Source organism: Dermacentor silvarum, chromosome 5 (assembly GCF_013339745.2).
Source record: "Dermacentor silvarum isolate Dsil-2018 chromosome 5, BIME_Dsil_1.4, whole genome shotgun sequence".
NCBI lineage: Eukaryota > Metazoa > Arthropoda > Arachnida > Ixodida > Ixodidae > Dermacentor > Dermacentor silvarum.
Genome location: NC_051158.1, coordinates 92,291,265 through 92,308,203, shown reverse-complemented (window position 1 = coordinate 92,308,203; position 16,939 = coordinate 92,291,265). Strand labels below are relative to the sequence as shown.

Sequence of the window (16,939 nt, the reverse complement as noted above, 5' to 3'; positions counted from 1 at the left end):
TGCCACCTGTAGGGAAGTACAAGCAAATATTCGTAGTGTACGGCTTCTGAGAAGCAACGTGCACGACCTTCCACGCGCACCACAGTTTCTCTGAGACTATGTATGTCTAGTGCAGCCCCTATCGTTAGGCATAAAACCTATGCATAGAGACCCCCCACTACGGCGTGCCTCATAATCAGAACTGGTTTTGGCACGTAAAACCCCAGTAAGAAGAAGAAGAAGAAACCTATGCATAGAGATCTCTGTAACAAGGCCGAGTTTTTACGAATACGTTCATGACGAGGCATGAGGACACAACTTTAAACAACAAACAAGAATCGGTTGCGAATGAATAAACCAACCAGTGCACGACAATGACATCCCAGATCTGAAGCGGAAGGCATTAACTTCGATGAACGCCGCCATGTTCCCATTAGAAAGTCTGCCTTTTCATGCGTTCGCGTTTAGCACGGAAACTAGAAAATTCTGTATACTTGTAAGACCCGCAGCACTGCCTACATTCTGGGCTTGCGGAATGTGTATCAGGCAACTCTAACGCCAAGTCCTTCCGTTTGCTGCTGCATGTAAGCTAAAGCTGTGTAATATCGGAAGAAAAAAACAATGATCAACACTAACTTAGAGAGTGCGCAGTTTCCTATGAGTGGGTCCAACACTGGTAGCATATTGAAGCCAATAAAGCACAATCAAGTTTTACTCTAACAACAAATACCGTATTTACTCGAATCTAGGCCGACTCCGATTCTAAGCCGACCCCCCAAAAGTTCGAAGTCAGAAAAAAAAACTTACCTCGAATGTAGGCCGAACGAAAAAAGCGAGGACAGCATTCGCAAAATGAAACAGCATTTATTAAAATGAACATGCCGAGCTCTTTCTATGTCACCATCGCTGCTAGCCTCGTCGCTATCTTCCTTACTGCTGACATCTTCAAACAGTGTTCGCTAAATTCAGTACCATCCAGCGCATTAGAGATGCTGCATTTTTGGAAGGAGCTCACGTTGCGGCGCACGCAAAAACCATCTCCCGTGGCCCCCTCCAACGACAGACCGATGCCGAAGTTCCGCCCGGCTTGAACGTTTGACGATGCCTCTACGGCTAGCACAACTACTGTATTTACTCGATTCTCACGCTTCCTCGATTGTAACGCGCACCCGTTTTCCGTGAAGAAAAAGTCCTTTACCAGTACCGCGCACCTCATGCTTTCAAACTGAAATACAACTTTCTGTCATTTGGAAAAATAATTTCCTCCCGATGCACTGATGTTGCGATGAATAAAAAAAAAAGTCGCAGTTTCGCCCGAAAGGCGATGCATCGAATGCGGTAGCAAATTAGTAGACGCTATTAACAAGCACGGTGTCACGCACGCTCAAGCAAACATGAACACATCTCGCTCGTTGACCGCGGAAACGAACTGTCAAAACGCTGGAGACGAAGCGCGCCTTCGTGCTAGCACGCCTCTCGCTTCAGCGCGGCGAAAACACGGCGCGCGGCGGACTTTACCCGTCGCAGATTGCTTTCAAGATAGGGCCAAGGGGATCGTATCGCCGGAGTGGATCGTCGCAGATTACGTCCTGCTTCCGCATTGCTTTGCTGGCGAAAATCCTCTCCTTATTCTGTTTGCGCCAGTCCCGCTCGCAAGTTTCGGATTCTCCGAACGCCCGTGATGCGGCCCGATTTCCGTCCGTCTCCGCACAGATGATCACTTTCCTTTTAAATGCGGCATCATGATGAACTCGGTACTTCATGCTGATAGATAGAGCAGACGCTGAGAACGTGAAGACAGACGGTAGACTATTGCCTAAGCACGTGTACTGCAGCACACGGAGGAAGCTTCCGCATGCTACGGTAGCTAGGCACGACGCGCGTGCGAGGCGGCCATTTTGAAATGCCGACGCAGAATTAAGGGTCGTGTTGAAAGTGCGCGTTAGATTCGAGTAAATACAGTATTCGTTTAGAAAGCAGGCACTATAGTGGCGTCGCCCATTTGGTGCCATTACGATAACGCCACACCGCGCGCCGATGCTGCAACATACCGATACTACCGATACGACGCAGGTCAAAATGGCGACGTCGCTCGTGTACTTCAGTTGGCTACTGGCGCGGCTAGTAGCGGCTGCGATACTGACTTTTCTAGATGGCGCTAACTATGCACCATATTTATCAGTTTAAGTTAAAAACTGGCGCGTTTTTTTTAAATCCTCGAATCTAAGCCGACCCTAGAGTTTCGTATGTGATTATTTGAAAAAAAACTATCGGCCTAGATTCGAATAAATACGGTATTATGTTGCCCGAGCACTTTCTACTTCTATATCCTTGCCTATCACCCTGATATACGCCTCACTGAATGCTACCAGCAGCCTTCAGCCGTGGTGGCGGATGGTGTGTTGATACAGAGCTCTGTATCGGTGCTTTCCACATTCCAAACGCAGGCACCGAAAGAAGTTTATTGGTTAAGACTAGTAACGGTCGAAAGAATCCCGCGAACGTAATTTGATTAATGCAAATTTCCAACTCGTTCCCAAGCAGTCGACACAGCGCGTAAGCACAAATTGTCGGAACGGGCTATGAAAGGAACAGTTGGGAAGGTGCGTATTAAGTACGGCAGTGGCGTAATAAGATGGTACATGTAGGTGGCGGACAAGTGCGAAAATTTACCATCCCAGTATACGAATACACTTCCCTTTTTCCAGCAGTAGTAGATACAGGTGCTACCTATTAGGCACAACGGCTGGCCCGGCCCAGCATCCACCCAGTTTGACCACTGGAATAACATACACTTTTGCAGGAGGATTTCTACGTGGCACTACTACAACTTTCAAGTTATACCTTACTCGGAATGATTGCTTTATCATAGGCAAAGATGCCCCAGGCCCAAGAGGTACGTACACATAGAATACGTGCATCTTAAATTGATAATGGTTTTGTGTGGTGCTTAGTGGCGCAAGCGTCAGTTATGGACAAAGAGCGCCATTAAAGTACTGATGTGGTGTCAGTGATTTGTGAATGAGATGGATGGCTGCATTGCGATGGGTAGATGTGACCTGGCTGTTAAGGGGCCTAAAAATCAGTCGCTCGAAATTTCGTAAAATACATAGGCATCAAAATAATTAACCTGAGAGTGAGGTTTACTGTTACTGTAAACTATATGTTGCGAAGTGGTCATAGGATAAAATGTAAGAGTATGCAAGTAGCACTACCGCCTCCCGAGGGCCCTCAGGCGCTAAATCACAGAAGCACGTGCTCTACAAATTTATCGCACGAGCACACTGTGGTGAGAGGATCCGCTACGACACCCCTGGGCTTCCAACATGTAGCACTATATCACTTTTACATCATCTAATATACTACTGTCTTCATGTAAAAAATGGTCTTAGCGGAGAAACAATGCCAGTTGTAGGGGGACATAGTGTCGATAGGCTTGCGGAAATTATTCCGTTCAATTTCAGCTTTCCTGCACTCCAAAAGGACGTGTAGGTCGGTCAGTCTTCCACAACATCTACCATGTAGTGGAGGTTCACTGCCAGTGAGTAGGTAATTGAGTGTGCCGAATGTGTGCCCTATATGCCGTCGACAGAACAAGACATCGGTTTGCCTTGATTTTAGTGGGGCTGGTACAACGCGGCTTGATTATATAGAGTTTCTTTGAAGTTTAGGCTGCCCACAAGCGTTGCCAATAGCATCTTGTTTTTTTTTTTTTTTTTTTTTTTTTTTTTTTTTTTTTTTGCGAACGAAGCATACTGCGGGTAGAGCAATGGAAGGATTGAAGCTCTTGTTGCTCTGGATGTGGTGGTTTCATCTTCTAGTACGTTACCCTCACTTCCTCTTTGCCCTCGCACCCAACATATTGTAAGAATTAAGCTGGTTAGATGTGTGTCGTACACAAGATTGCATAAAAATTATTTAGTGCAGGGTTATTACATTTACGGAGCGACATTTGAGACCTAACCACACTTCAAAAGTCAGTAAATATTGTGGCTTTTTCTAACTTTGTTTTCGTAATATGTTTCACCGCCGAGAGTACTGCGTACGCCTCAGCCGTAAATACACTCGCTTCAGTGGGCAGAACGTCTGTTTCAGAGAAAGATGGCCCCAGTGTTGGATGAGACACAGTGGCATGTGACCTAGATGCATCAGTTAAATACTCCGGGCAGGAATACTTCACCTGAAGTTTAAAAAGTGCACTCGAATGTGTTCCTCAGGGGCGCGTTTTGTTACCTTGATAAACGACCTGTCACATTCAAGCAACTGCCACTGTCACGGCGGAAGCATGTTCGCCTGAACATAGGCGATGTCCTAGGAGTGTGACACCCGTTTCTTCACACAGCCTCCTCACACGAAGTGAAAAGGGCTCTCTCACTGCGGGTCGGTTGCGAAATAGTGTGGCATATGTATCGTTTATAGTAGAACCGCACGAGTGTTCACAGTTAGAACTGACTTTCAGGAAGATGTATCACTCATATATGCTCTTTGTATAGATGCAGTGACCACTCATTGGGTTCTACGCAGAGCCTCTACATCGGACTTGTTCTGAATGCACCGGTTGATAGTCTTATACCTAAATGGTGAGCCGGATCTAGAATATTCGGTGCATGGGGTGTAGCAGAGTTGTAAATTACAGCGCCGTAGTCTAATCGTGATCATATAAGGCTCTTCTGCAGGTTCATGAGGCACTTCCAGTCACTACCCCATGTTGTGTGTTAGAGAAGCTTCGATAGGTTCATTGCCTTCAAACGTTTAGTTAAACAATGTATTTAATGTGAGGAATAAATGTTAATTAGAGTCTAAAATCATGCCAAGAAATTTGTGTTCTCTACTTACAGATAGTGTACTTCCAGAAAGGTCAATATTATGGTCTAGAATAATTCCTCTCTTGTTTGTGAAAAGTACGCATGTACCTTTCTGTGGGTTCAAACTAAAACCGTTTTCATTAACCCATATAGTGACGTTGTTTACAACGAGCTGCATATGTCGTTCGCAAATAGTAAGATTGCAGGATTTAAAACCAGTCTTCCCGTCATCTATATAGTCTCTCCCAACTCTCTCTATTGGCACGTCGGCGTGTTCTTCTGCCTTGTCACTTTACCTCTTTGAAATTAATAAGGTTTTCGGCGGTTGGAGAATTGGGAAGCGATCCCCAAGCTTTGTTTTTATTTTTGCGCGCTTTCTGACATTCGTCGTTCCACCATGAAATGCGATGCTTATAGCCATTCCGTTTGTTTGTTTAATACATTTCGTGTCAGCGTCAATATTAAAACATGTTACACATGCGACAGCGTCGTCTGCATTAAAAGCAGCAATGTCATCTCCACCTAAATATGTGAGCTATCGAAACTGTTCCCAGCCGGCTGATTCGACGTCCCATCGAGGAAAATGTGGTGAGCATGCAACTTGCTTTGTTAAGCTTAACATAATTGGGAAGTGGTCGCTCCCAAAGATATTCTTAAGAACGGACTATTCTAGGTACGGCATTAGTGCACTCGACACTACGCTTATGTCTATGGATGAGTATGTGTTATCTGCAACGCTGTAGTGCGTTGGCTCTTTCTTAAGTACACATGCACCTGAGGAAAAGAAGTTCTCAATAATCGCAACGGCAGTCTCTCCATAAGGTGCTGTGTACATATGCATCTCCTACAATTATGTATGGCGGCAAAAGCTCCTCGATGAAGCTCTCAAATTGGGACGCACCGAGGAAGCCCGACAGTTCAACCACCTGCGCATCAAGAAACAGCTAAAGTGCCGACAACCGGCACTACAATTTTCGACGATGCTACTTGGAGCGCCACTCCTGCAACCGTGTTTGGTTTGGACCCCAATGCGCTGACAAGGACTTAGTGAGAAACTTTCGTGACGCTATTTCGGACCCTTTAACATCATGTGACGTATTGGCGCACTGGCCGATGAGCTTGTCAGAGCGGCGCCTTTCGCGACCTTAAGTGGGCCATGTTTTGTGTTTTAAGCCCTTGTAACAGCGCTAATTAACCAACTCCTAGGAATTTGTTTATTTCTTTGCTTGTGATTATAGCGAATTCATTATGTGGATAATGAACCAAAAAAATCCGGCGGCGTGGCCAGAGATGGTACAAAAAGTCACGTGGCCACAGAGACAGACCGCGCCGGTGGCTGGTTTATGTGTGTATATATCGCCACGCGTCGCGGCGCTGCCTGTCGGTGCGGTGATTTCGGCGAGTTCTGTCTTGTGCTTCGATGGCCCACCCCCAAAATTATATTAAAGTGCATTAAGGTAGATTTGTACGTATTACGGTGGATTCAAGTGGATTGAGGTGGATTAAGACGTATTAAGGTGGAATAAGGTGATTTAATTAGGATTAACGTGAATTACGTACGGTACATTAGGGTGGGTACAGATTAGAGCAAGGTGGATTAAGGTAGCGTTTTAATTTAAGATGACAACTTAGACAAGTCATTATGCTTTCGCATTCAAATCCCGTAAGGGTACGTAAGTGACTGTCATTTTTTTTTCTTTACTACGTGTGCTTTACTTTCTTCATCTCGTGTATGTAGGATCGGGACGGTGCGTTTTAAGAGGTGGAAATTGACACGTGTTCATAATTATCCTTCTTTTAAGGGCTGCATTTCACCCGCTAACAACGTAATGTTATTACCAATTGTGCAGGTGCGCCCCAAGACGCACCTGCATGATTTGGAGCTTAATCGAACGTTATCGTTGATTTGATCTATTTTGTATGTTCTCGCCTAACTTTGTGTAAGCAGAGTTTATGCACGACACGAATTGTGTAGTACTTTCTGAAAGGCACGGGGGCACCAGCAATTACGCTGGAACCTTCAACGAGTCATGTATGAAAGCCGATGCGCTTGAACCGCTGATCAGATTTAGACAATCGCCGACTGCGCTCGCTGTTATCGTTGGGCTTCGAGTGTCACTTGCTTTTGTAGGCACAGGTTCACCCAATAAAAAAGCTGCTTTCGTGATTCATAGTTTTGCTACTATGTTCTTCACAGTCGTTACAACGTGACAATACTTTCCGATGTAAATTCTGGCCGCACGAAACATTATTACGAGATATTATGAGTGAATATCTGCTTTGAGTCATCAGCGACAATAATGTTGAAAGAGAAGCCTGTCATACAAGACATGAACAAACTTTTTTTTTCAGATAGAACAGATTGTATGGTTTGGTCTCCAAAAAAATACTTTCAATCGTTATCTTGGCAATGCAAGTTCCTATTTGAACAACACTGTCGAACCAACTATACGTTTCCTATATATACACCCGGGGACGCCATCGAATAAATAATAAACCTGCTGTCCGGCCCGGAGGTTAATTTCGCTTTTCTAGTTTTAACTGTAGATATCACACTTGTATGAACTACAAATAAAAAAATGACTTTTAAGACTCATGTTTCGCATAAACCATCATGCTCTAGGATCGGCTTCCGCATCGTAAATAAAAGAATGTTTTCTGTTCCATTCTTCGGGCTCTCATTTGTGTTTCGGGTAGAGTTGCGCCCACTTTGACTATTTCCGAAATTGTTTTTTATGTTTCTTTTTGTTTTTTGTTTTAGAAACAGTGGAATAGTTGACTATGCATTACTTCTAAGCTTCACCATAACCATCTGCAATGAAATGGGACATATATGTTCCCAATCTGCAGATAATCAAAACAGAAAATAAATTCTAAGGGACCCGGCCGCGGCGCGGTCGCATTGCGATGGGGGCAAAATGCAAGAACGTCCGTGTCCCGTGCATGGGGGGAGGGGGGGGGGGGGGGCACGTTAAAGATTTCCTGGTGGCCAAAATTAATCCGGAGTCCACCACTGCGGCGTGCCTCATTATAAAATCGTGGTTTTGGCACGTAAAACTCCAGATTTCAATGCAAATTCTAAGGGGCAGAGGAACGCATTTAATAAATTTGGGAGCAAATAGATACTTTTAATAAAATCTAATAGAAATTCATGAACATGAGGTCATCCCATAAAATGAATAAAATTCAATATAATATGAAAAAAAAACACTGGCAGATCCCACGCCCTGTGGGAATCGATGTTATGCTAAGCAGTGTGCAGCGAGCCTACCGTGTTAACGAAACGGCCATGAGAGCACCGAGACGTAGGTGGATCTTTCATGACCTACATGACACGCATGTCATGACATTGATATCATGAGTCCTCAGGTGTGCCTTTATTTACACCGATGTGACCTTGAGGCGACAGCCTTAGTCATGCTCATGACTATGACTATCAACCTTTATCCTTTTCCTTCACTTAGTACCACATCCGAACCCATTACATTGTTTTTTTAGTGTTATTCTTTTTTCGCTGAGTCATTGTCCTTTTTGCTGAGTCATGCTCACGACTAAGAATTCTACCAGTACCCTGTAGTGTTTCCTTCACTTAATACCTCCGTCAGAACCCATTTCATTGACTTTTGAGTGTTAATCTTTTTCTCGCTGAGTCATTATCCTATTTTCTGAGTCATGCTCATTCATGACTATGATTTCTACCATCATCATTGAGTGTTTTCTTCACTTAGTGTCCACGTCCGCCCCCATTTCAGTGGTTTATGAGTGTTAATCTTGTTTTTTTCACTGAGTCATTATCATTTTTTTTTCTGAGTCATGCTCATGACTATGATTTCTACCATCACCATTGAGTTTCCTTCAGCTTCTTGGAGTTTTATGTTGTCTCCTGTCAGAGTCCCCCGGTGTACAGTCAAATCTTGATCAACTTAAACAGTAAATAGACCAACCTAATATGTCCTTCTTGAGTAGCACTGACAATTGGACGAGTTGGTACGGATGCATGGCTTCAGATCGGCGCTTGTGTTTGTGTGTTCTTTCGTCTTTTCGTCTTCCTTGTTGCGCCGTTCTGAAGCCATGTATGTCATTCTTGTCCTTCGGAGTTTGTCTGTCTGCCCTTCAATGCCGCGTACCGACTGCGCGGAATTTGGTGCTACGATGTCACAGAAAAGGATAGCGACATTTTCAAGGTCGCTGTGAGGTACAGAAAAAGTGAGCGAGCTCGCCTCGCGCCTCGCGCTTGCCTCGCGCTCGTGCCACTACTCGAGCGTTCATCGTCTTCTTCCAAAGCTGGCTACGACGCCATATTGCCCCTCGTCCTCAACGCCGGGAAATGGTAATAGCGGCGCTGCGGAGGAGGAGGGAAATGTCAGTGGTTGCGCGGGAGGGCGTTGGCGGAAAAGGCAACGTCGGCGCTGGAGAGGAGGACACGAATGTCAGCAGCAGCGCAGCGCGTTGAGGGCAAGCGCGGTGGTGGCGCTGGGGAGGAGGATGGAAATGTCAGCGGCGGTGTCCGGAGCCCGTAGCACGTTCCAGAAACGGCGGCACCACCAGCGCAGCGCACTCGCGCGCCTTGTATACACCATCGCGTGGGCTCAGAGCTTCAATCCGCATCGCTGTGGGTTCAACTATAGGCTTTCGCCATCACATTCTTAGAAAATTCTAGCATCCCCCATAATTTTTTTTCTCCTGTGTCCAAGACATCGCGACGGGACTTGGTCTCCCGGTCCCATCGTGGGCGGAGCCACCGACTTAGTCTGGGGGAGCCTTCGGCTCGCCTAGATCTTAGTTCCTCAGGACTCAAATAAAGTTCTTGTCATGTCATGTCCTGTGTCCAAGCGTTCGTTTCAAGACGCCGAAGCCAACAAAGGTAAATACGCGTATCGAAAAAGAACGTATAACTACGCTCTTTGTTTTATGTGTTCTTTGTTTGGCCTAAAGTAAGTCCCCGCGAATGTATATTGTAGGAGGACGTGACCACGGCCCACGAGCCGTGCCGTCGTTCCTACTCAAACAGAAGCGCGAAGGCGGCGAGCCCAGCGGCGGCTGCGACGACCAGCGTCTAGGATTTCAGAACAACACTGCGCCTGCCGAGCATATGTGCCTCGAACATGCGCTGCGCTTCTTTATTTTGCACTTCCGTGACTGCCGACGCCAAGGCACCGGCTGAGAGCTCCGAGCACAGCGCTCCGCACTGCGGCATCGAGAGGCGCTACAGTATATAAAAAAATTGGCCGCATATGTGCTTTCTTCGCTGCGAGTGACGTCGAAAGACGATAGTTTTCTGCGGCCCTGATACGTAACCCCCTCTCTTCTCCCCCCCCCCCTCCCACCCCTCACGATCTTCCCCTCCCCTGTCACTCCTCCCATGATGGATGCAATGGAGGTTTTGCTGAATTCAATTCAAACATCCCGCGTTCGCCCTGCTCTCACGCCATCTGTTGGAACCTTTTATTACTGTTGGTTTAAAGCCGGCTACAGAGCCGCAGCTTCAGTCTGCTTGTTTTTAACGCGTAGCGTCTCTTCGACACCATTTCTAACGCGTTGATTTTTCATTTGCTAACGTAAAGACCAGTCCAATGTGCATTCTTAATTAAATGACCGCTGCGGATCACGGTTATGTACTATCGGCCAGAAAAGTTTACGGACCACAGGATCTCAGAAAACGCTAAATATCCGAGCAGCCTTTAAGACTAGCCACTAAAACCGTACATCACAATGTTGTTCGCATATACCAGTAGAGGCTGGAAATGCAAATACCAGGCTGCGTTTTGAGACTGCGGAGATATTCAGCTTCTTGTCAGAACCCTTCGTCCATAAACTTTTTTGGCCGATAGTACGTATATTTTGCCTTTGAGTTTCACTTTTTGTTCGGGCCTCCTCCATTTTTTTTTTGTATATCGCAAGAAAAATGGAATAAAATTTATTTGGAATGAATTGAAAAAAAATGGCCTGAGGTTTCCTTTGCGCTCTATAATGTTGACGTGTATGCCCCCGTGCCACCAGTGCTAGTAGCTTGGTTGGTTTTGGCAGGGCGGTTGAATCGGTTTTGCTTGGGCGGTTGAATGGAGTGACAGACGGACAGACAGATTTTCGCGTTTAGGTAGACCAAGAAAGACTATCGTCTTTAAAAACCAGAAAGACAAGTTGTCATTCTTCATTTTGACTTTCACTTCTATTCTGCCCGAATCATTCGTAGTAATGGAAAGGCCTGCGTGTCGTGTGCTAAACAGTTTCACTCGTCATCCACCTTCAAAGAATGAAATGGCTCACGATTCCTTTGCTTCACGCGAGTTCTATGCAGTTTTACACCAAAAACTCCATACCATGTTGTTACGGAATCTGTATGCGACATATAAATTGTATCCTGCGTTTCTACAAAAATGAAAGTACCCAGCCCGAACCTCAAATGTTTGACAAGCCTTTCTCAAATAAATATAAACTAAGCGAGCTCCACTTATATAACCTCTCGCTGTTGCCCTGCGTGGATTGCCAAGGAGCAAACAGTGCACAAATGTAGCAGTAATTTGTTGTAATACGTTGTTTTATTCCCGTGTTGCTTTCTTTCTCCGTGATAAACCGTAATAAGATATTAATCTATTAAGTTGTGCACTGTTTATTCTTAAGTGTTGATGGTTGTGTCCGATTTATTCAAAGGAGTAACTCTCCCCGTACTCTTCTTACAACTCATCTGTTATTCGGGAGGAGTATGCAGCTTTCAGTTTCACAATTAATAAGGTGGTTCCGCGACCAACCTGCTTAATGAAAAAGTTCTCCCGCTGAAATGTTCACATATAAATGATAACAACGAAACTAAGAACTACGCATAGGCAACTTTTATAAGTGTAAAGCTCATTGTGATCACAGTAACACGTTGACAATATCCAGTACAAGCACAGTACCGTTCGCACACTACAGGTTTTGCATTATAACTTCGCACTGTTTTATTGTCGTACATTACGCATAGGAGGCTCAAACCCGCCGGATCTGTTTGAGTGGGCTTTCTCCTGGAGTGGGCGAAGCCTCAAGCCGCGGCTGCACAGTGGGGGAGCGTGACGTCAGCGGCCAACGCCAGCGCGCGCGCCTAGGATGGCGTCGTGTGGGAAACAAACATGAAAAGGACGCTGGCTCGCGCTCTCGGTTATTACGCCTAATCGTTGTTCTTGTAGGTGGCGTCGTGAGTCATCATACGTGGTGATTCGCATATCGTAAGCAACCGGCGTTGTGGTTGGCGCGTTGAAGCAGACGCGTTAGTCCTCCAAAGAAAACAAATAAGCTTCTTAAGGAAATGAAGATGTGCACCAACAGAACTCCAAAGACGAACCCGTGCTTAAGCACCTATAACGAATCTGCAGCAGAAAATCCCAAATTGTATTATCAGAAACGATACAGACAGATATATCATCAGGCACAGCCGCCAAGTACATGGCTATGTTGGGCAACGTCGTTTTCCTATAAGTTCGGAGAAACCGGTACCTTGGTTTGCTACAGGTGTTGCACTAGCCGTATAAGAGGTGGGCTTATAGTGAGCAGAAACGGTGAATTTCGGTAAAGAAAAAAGACTACTATCATCATCATTGACAGAAGCTGACCCCCCCCCCCCCCCTCTCTCAGAAAAAAAACCTGGATCCGCCCCTGGGCCTATGTTACCATGAAAGAGGTTCATCGAAGAGCTGCGCAAATCCATCCAGTGCCACGTACTCAGTGGCAAAAGTGTACTCAGTGTGCCAGTGGAGCGCGTCGGCGTCCACGGGCGACGGCGACTTGAGCGCGTTCCTCACTACGTGAGAAGCTCTGGCTGGCGCTCACGTCTAGTGGCTTCTTCCTCGGGAGTACAGGCTGTCCTGGCCATTCTCGAAGAACGAATGCGCGGCAAGAACTGACTTCTTTTGTTTATACGCCACCGAGCCTATCACTGGCCAACTTTTCGCAAACGCTCATTGGCTGCCTGAGTCACTCGCCCCCTCTCGGCACGGCGCAGTTGCCTGTCTCACTCTCGCTCCCAGCCCTACGTGATCAGCGTGACGCCAAGCAGCACGACGGCACACGGTCGACCAAGAACAGCTCCGCTGTTAAAAATCGACAGAACCCATCTCACGATGACTGTTGACAGTAATGTCTTTAACATTGAAGCAATGTAAAGACACAACGTATTGCCACCACCGAAAGCAGTTAGTTATGCATGAGGCGTGTACTGTAGCGCGACTCCTCTTTCGCGCTTCCCAAAGAACACTTAGCGCCATCTAGTGGTGCCGCCACTAAGCCTGGGCGTGGCCTCGGAAATGCATGGCGCGCCGGTGCGTGCGAACGCTCAAAAACGCGCAAAGGCTACTTCACATGCAGTGTTTCACATGCGGCAACACGAGCGAAAAAATTCGTGGCTGCCACGCACGTCGCTGAGCAAGTTTCGCTGCCGCTTTCACATGCGTCAACAACGGTGTGATTCCATCGTACCGACGCCCAAGAATGAACCCAGCTCTCAGTGTAGTCACGCCTCTATTATTACAATAAATCATGCACACCGCGAATACCTTTGAATGTTGGCACTTACTTAAAAAATGTCACAGTTTCGCCGTAAGGGCGAAGCAATGAATGCGATAACAACACAGCAATGTCATACGAAGTAAGGTGAGCGGCTTTGGTAGCAATATGAATTGTAGTAAACATGAGCTGATTAAGTAAGCAGGTGTGCTGCGGCGTAAGTAGACCGACATGAAGAGAGACTCGATGACCACGAGAAGACGCGTGTGAAACGGTGGTGTTGATGAGAAGCGCTGCCCGTGGGCTGCGCGTGCGAAGGGACACACCTGTAGCGCTGCACTGCCGATCCGGGCAGCATTGCATGTGTAGCGTGCGTTGGAAAATGTGGCCCGACTATTACGAACTGAATGAACAAGCGTGGTGTGAGCGCGCACAAACAAACACAAAGAGATCACACTGAATGACTGCAGCCAACGACTGTCAAAACGCTGGCAGCGGGCGAAGGTACGTGCGGTCTATCGCTTCAACGGAAACTGAGCGGCGAATGCACGGCGCCTAAAGGTCAGAGCCGTGTGGAGATAAGAGACGGTGCGAGCGAGCGACGAGCGCGGTTGTTGGCAGAAAAGTGCGCCCCCCCCCCTCCCCCCCCCCCCGCTCCCTCCGGCGCTGGCTTCCTGCTTCCTTGCTTGCGCGTGGGAGATTGAGTGCGTTCACTCTCCGTGATAGCGCGCGTCCCCGCACGCTTCCGCTCGGGCATACGGCGCGCGGCGAAGATTTTATCTATAGGGAACCTCACGGCGACGGCGACGACGGCGGCAGAAATCCGGTTGAAGTGTCCATATAATTGATAAAATAGAATTAGTACTACGCTTTGTGGTCGTTAATAGCGTTCTGCATTTACGATTTCTTAGTGCTCAACTGCGGAACACCCCATCACAACACTGTCGTCAAATAGACGTCAGCAGAAAAGTCGAATTTCGACGTATCTTGCTGTCGGCCCGCCCAAAATCGCGCCTATCGCTGCCACTCTACGACGACGCGACCAACTTGGCGGAACCCAGTCGCGGAGAGTTGCTACGATCGCGGCAGTCGCGGAGCGACGGAAATCGCCGTGTCGCTGAGTTAAAATCGCGCCATTCGAAACAGCCTTAGTGCGGCATCCGGGCTTCTCTCTCGTGCTTCTTTCTGGAGACGCTGCACCATCTGATGGCGCTGCCGAGTAGACCGCGCGTGGCCTCCGAGACTAGAAGCGTGGCGTGCCGGTGAACGCTGCGAACGCTGCAGAATTGTCCTCTCGCTTGCCGCGCACCTGAGGACACATACTGAGTATCTCAAGTTGGCGAGATGTACATTCAAGAGCGGCACGTGCCTAGTGCTTCCATTGCGCACCTAGCTAAAGCGTTGGCGCGAAAGGCGTTCATTGAAAAGTTGCACATGCCCAGTGCACTTGTGGCGCAGCCCGCTCAAGCGTCGGGTTGCTGTCCTTGAGGACCTCTTGTGACGTGCGTTCGATTCCGCCAAGCATCGGATAAAATTTACGCGATATTTCTCGTCGTTAGAGGGCGGCACATTCCCAGTGGCACATATCGAGTGACCCAATTAGGCCTAAAACAAGGCTTTCTTGCTAGAGCAGACCGAGAGGCCTATATCCAGTAATCCAAGTTGGCGTCAGAGTTTCATTGAAGAGTAGCACCTGCCCACTCACGCATCTACAGTGAGCCACGTCGGCTCAAAAGTGGTTCGTTGAAGAGCGGCACATATGTACACATTGCCGCATACTCGGTGACCCGAGTTTGTCTAACGGTTGGTTTCGAGCCCCGTTCCCGCCGCACGGCAGCCCGATGGGCTACCCATTAGACCACGGACCACTCAGTTACCCCAGGATTAAAACGGATAGGCGGGCTAGTTGGTTTGGCATTATAATGGAACTTTTGCGCACACAACACGAAACCACAACGAAGAAGTACACAAGGACTAGCGCTAGTCCTTGTGTACTTCTTCGTTGTGGTTTCGTGTTGTGTGCGCAAAAGTTTCATTATGATACCCCAGGATGGCGGGAAAGTGGTTAGATACAAGCGTAGATAGACAGCCCTTGGACAGTGTGCGAAGTACCCTAAGAATCATGCTAATGCATTAAGAATCATTTAAAAGTTATCCGGTGCAGGGTGGAATCCAACCAAGCTTGTCTGAATATATATTCACCATCGCGCAACGCGTGGACTTGGCGGCGGCGCCACTACGCCATCTAGTTTTGATGTCCAGTGGGAGGCGCGACAGAGGACCCCTTAAGGCCAAGCTGCACGTACGCGCGCCGGCTCGCGCCTCACGCATGCGCAGACGGTGCAGTACCGATCGTGCTGCACCATCTGCGCATGGGTGAGGCACGTGGGCGCGAGCTCTCGCGCGCCGGCGCGCGTACGTGCAGTTTGTCCTTTATATATGCCTCATACATGACGTGTCTCTGCGGCGGTAATACGGGGTCGCTGCATCGCTTCAATGCCAGTCGCATTGCAAGTCGCATTGCCAGTTCGTGGCGAGATGGGTTCTGCTAGAATATTTTAACGCCACAGCGTTAAGGGCCCCGTGTCGCAGACAATCTGGCGTCGGTGCCGGCGTTAAGCATCTGCGTCTGGCGGAAATACTGCCGAACCACATCAACCCGAACCATCCCGACCACGCAGGCCCTCCGCGTGGCGCAAGGCGTTAGTGAACAAAAAATTGAATTTCTCAAAGTAAAATCAGTCATGAAAATTATAAAGTACGACTTAACCGCAACCCACAAACGTGATAGCGTCGGATTGTATTTAAAATATACGAGAAAAACGCCCGATAAGCAGCCAGGGATATTTGAATGCTATCACATTTCACTCTTAAAGGCGAAGCTTAAGCGTCCTCCAATTCTGATAGTGTTTCGCTGTACTTTGGTTCTAGGCAACATTGAGGGACATGTTGAAAACCGAGCCTTTCTAAATTTTGGACCCACGCGCGCCTCGGGGCAGCAGCAAACAACTAATAAAATAATAACAAAAAGGTCCTAGGGCCTGCACATTTTCATATAAGACCGCCTAAATTGCTCCTGTAAAGATGTCAGCAATGCATTTGTATTTAAAAGTGAAGCCGGCTTTAAGGGGATCAGTGTAAGCTTGGTCTTTGTACTGGCTTTCCCGCGTTGTGTGTTGCAGTGAAGCCTACTCATAAAGAAAAATGTGATGCGAACGGAGCCCGATAACGCTATCGCGCTCCACTTTTAAAGGCGAAGCTTAAGCGTCCTCCAAATTTCTTTAACCTTTGCACCGCTCGATTCATAGCCGATCCCCCAGAGTTGCTTGCACCAGTTCTCTGAGGTAACAAGCAACCAACCTGGATTCTCCGATCCATCCATTTCTATGGCCCGAACCTTAACTTCAACTTGGTACATACACACAATCGTTGCTTACAGTAACTAGGCACTAACCGAAGCTTTTGTTCCTGCATTGCTCTAATTATGGTTGAACCACTTATTATATGTAATGAATACAATTAGGCAATCAGTTTTCAATAAATACTCAGATTTCCTGCGACTCATCTCCCAAGTTTCTTTCTTGGTTGATGTATTTAGGACAATATAAGAATTGTCCTAGGCGGCACAGCTACAGGCAATACATTGCCTGACTGGGCCGTGCCACCCATACAGCAGCAGC

At 47.4% G+C, this 16,939-nt stretch overlaps 1 protein-coding gene across 1 annotated transcript in view; it reads left to right on the top strand.

The window, feature by feature from the left end:
* The first annotated feature begins 2,748 nt into the window (after positions 1–2,748).
* Positions 2,749–16,939, top strand: part of LOC119454234 (ubiquitin-conjugating enzyme E2 D2) — a 65,256-nt gene continuing 51,065 nt past the window's right edge. Inside the window, exon 1 of the mRNA XM_037716213.2 lies at positions 2,749–2,875. The gene's annotated coding sequence lies outside the window, so the exon portion shown is untranslated. The remainder of the gene's footprint in view (positions 2,876–16,939) is intronic.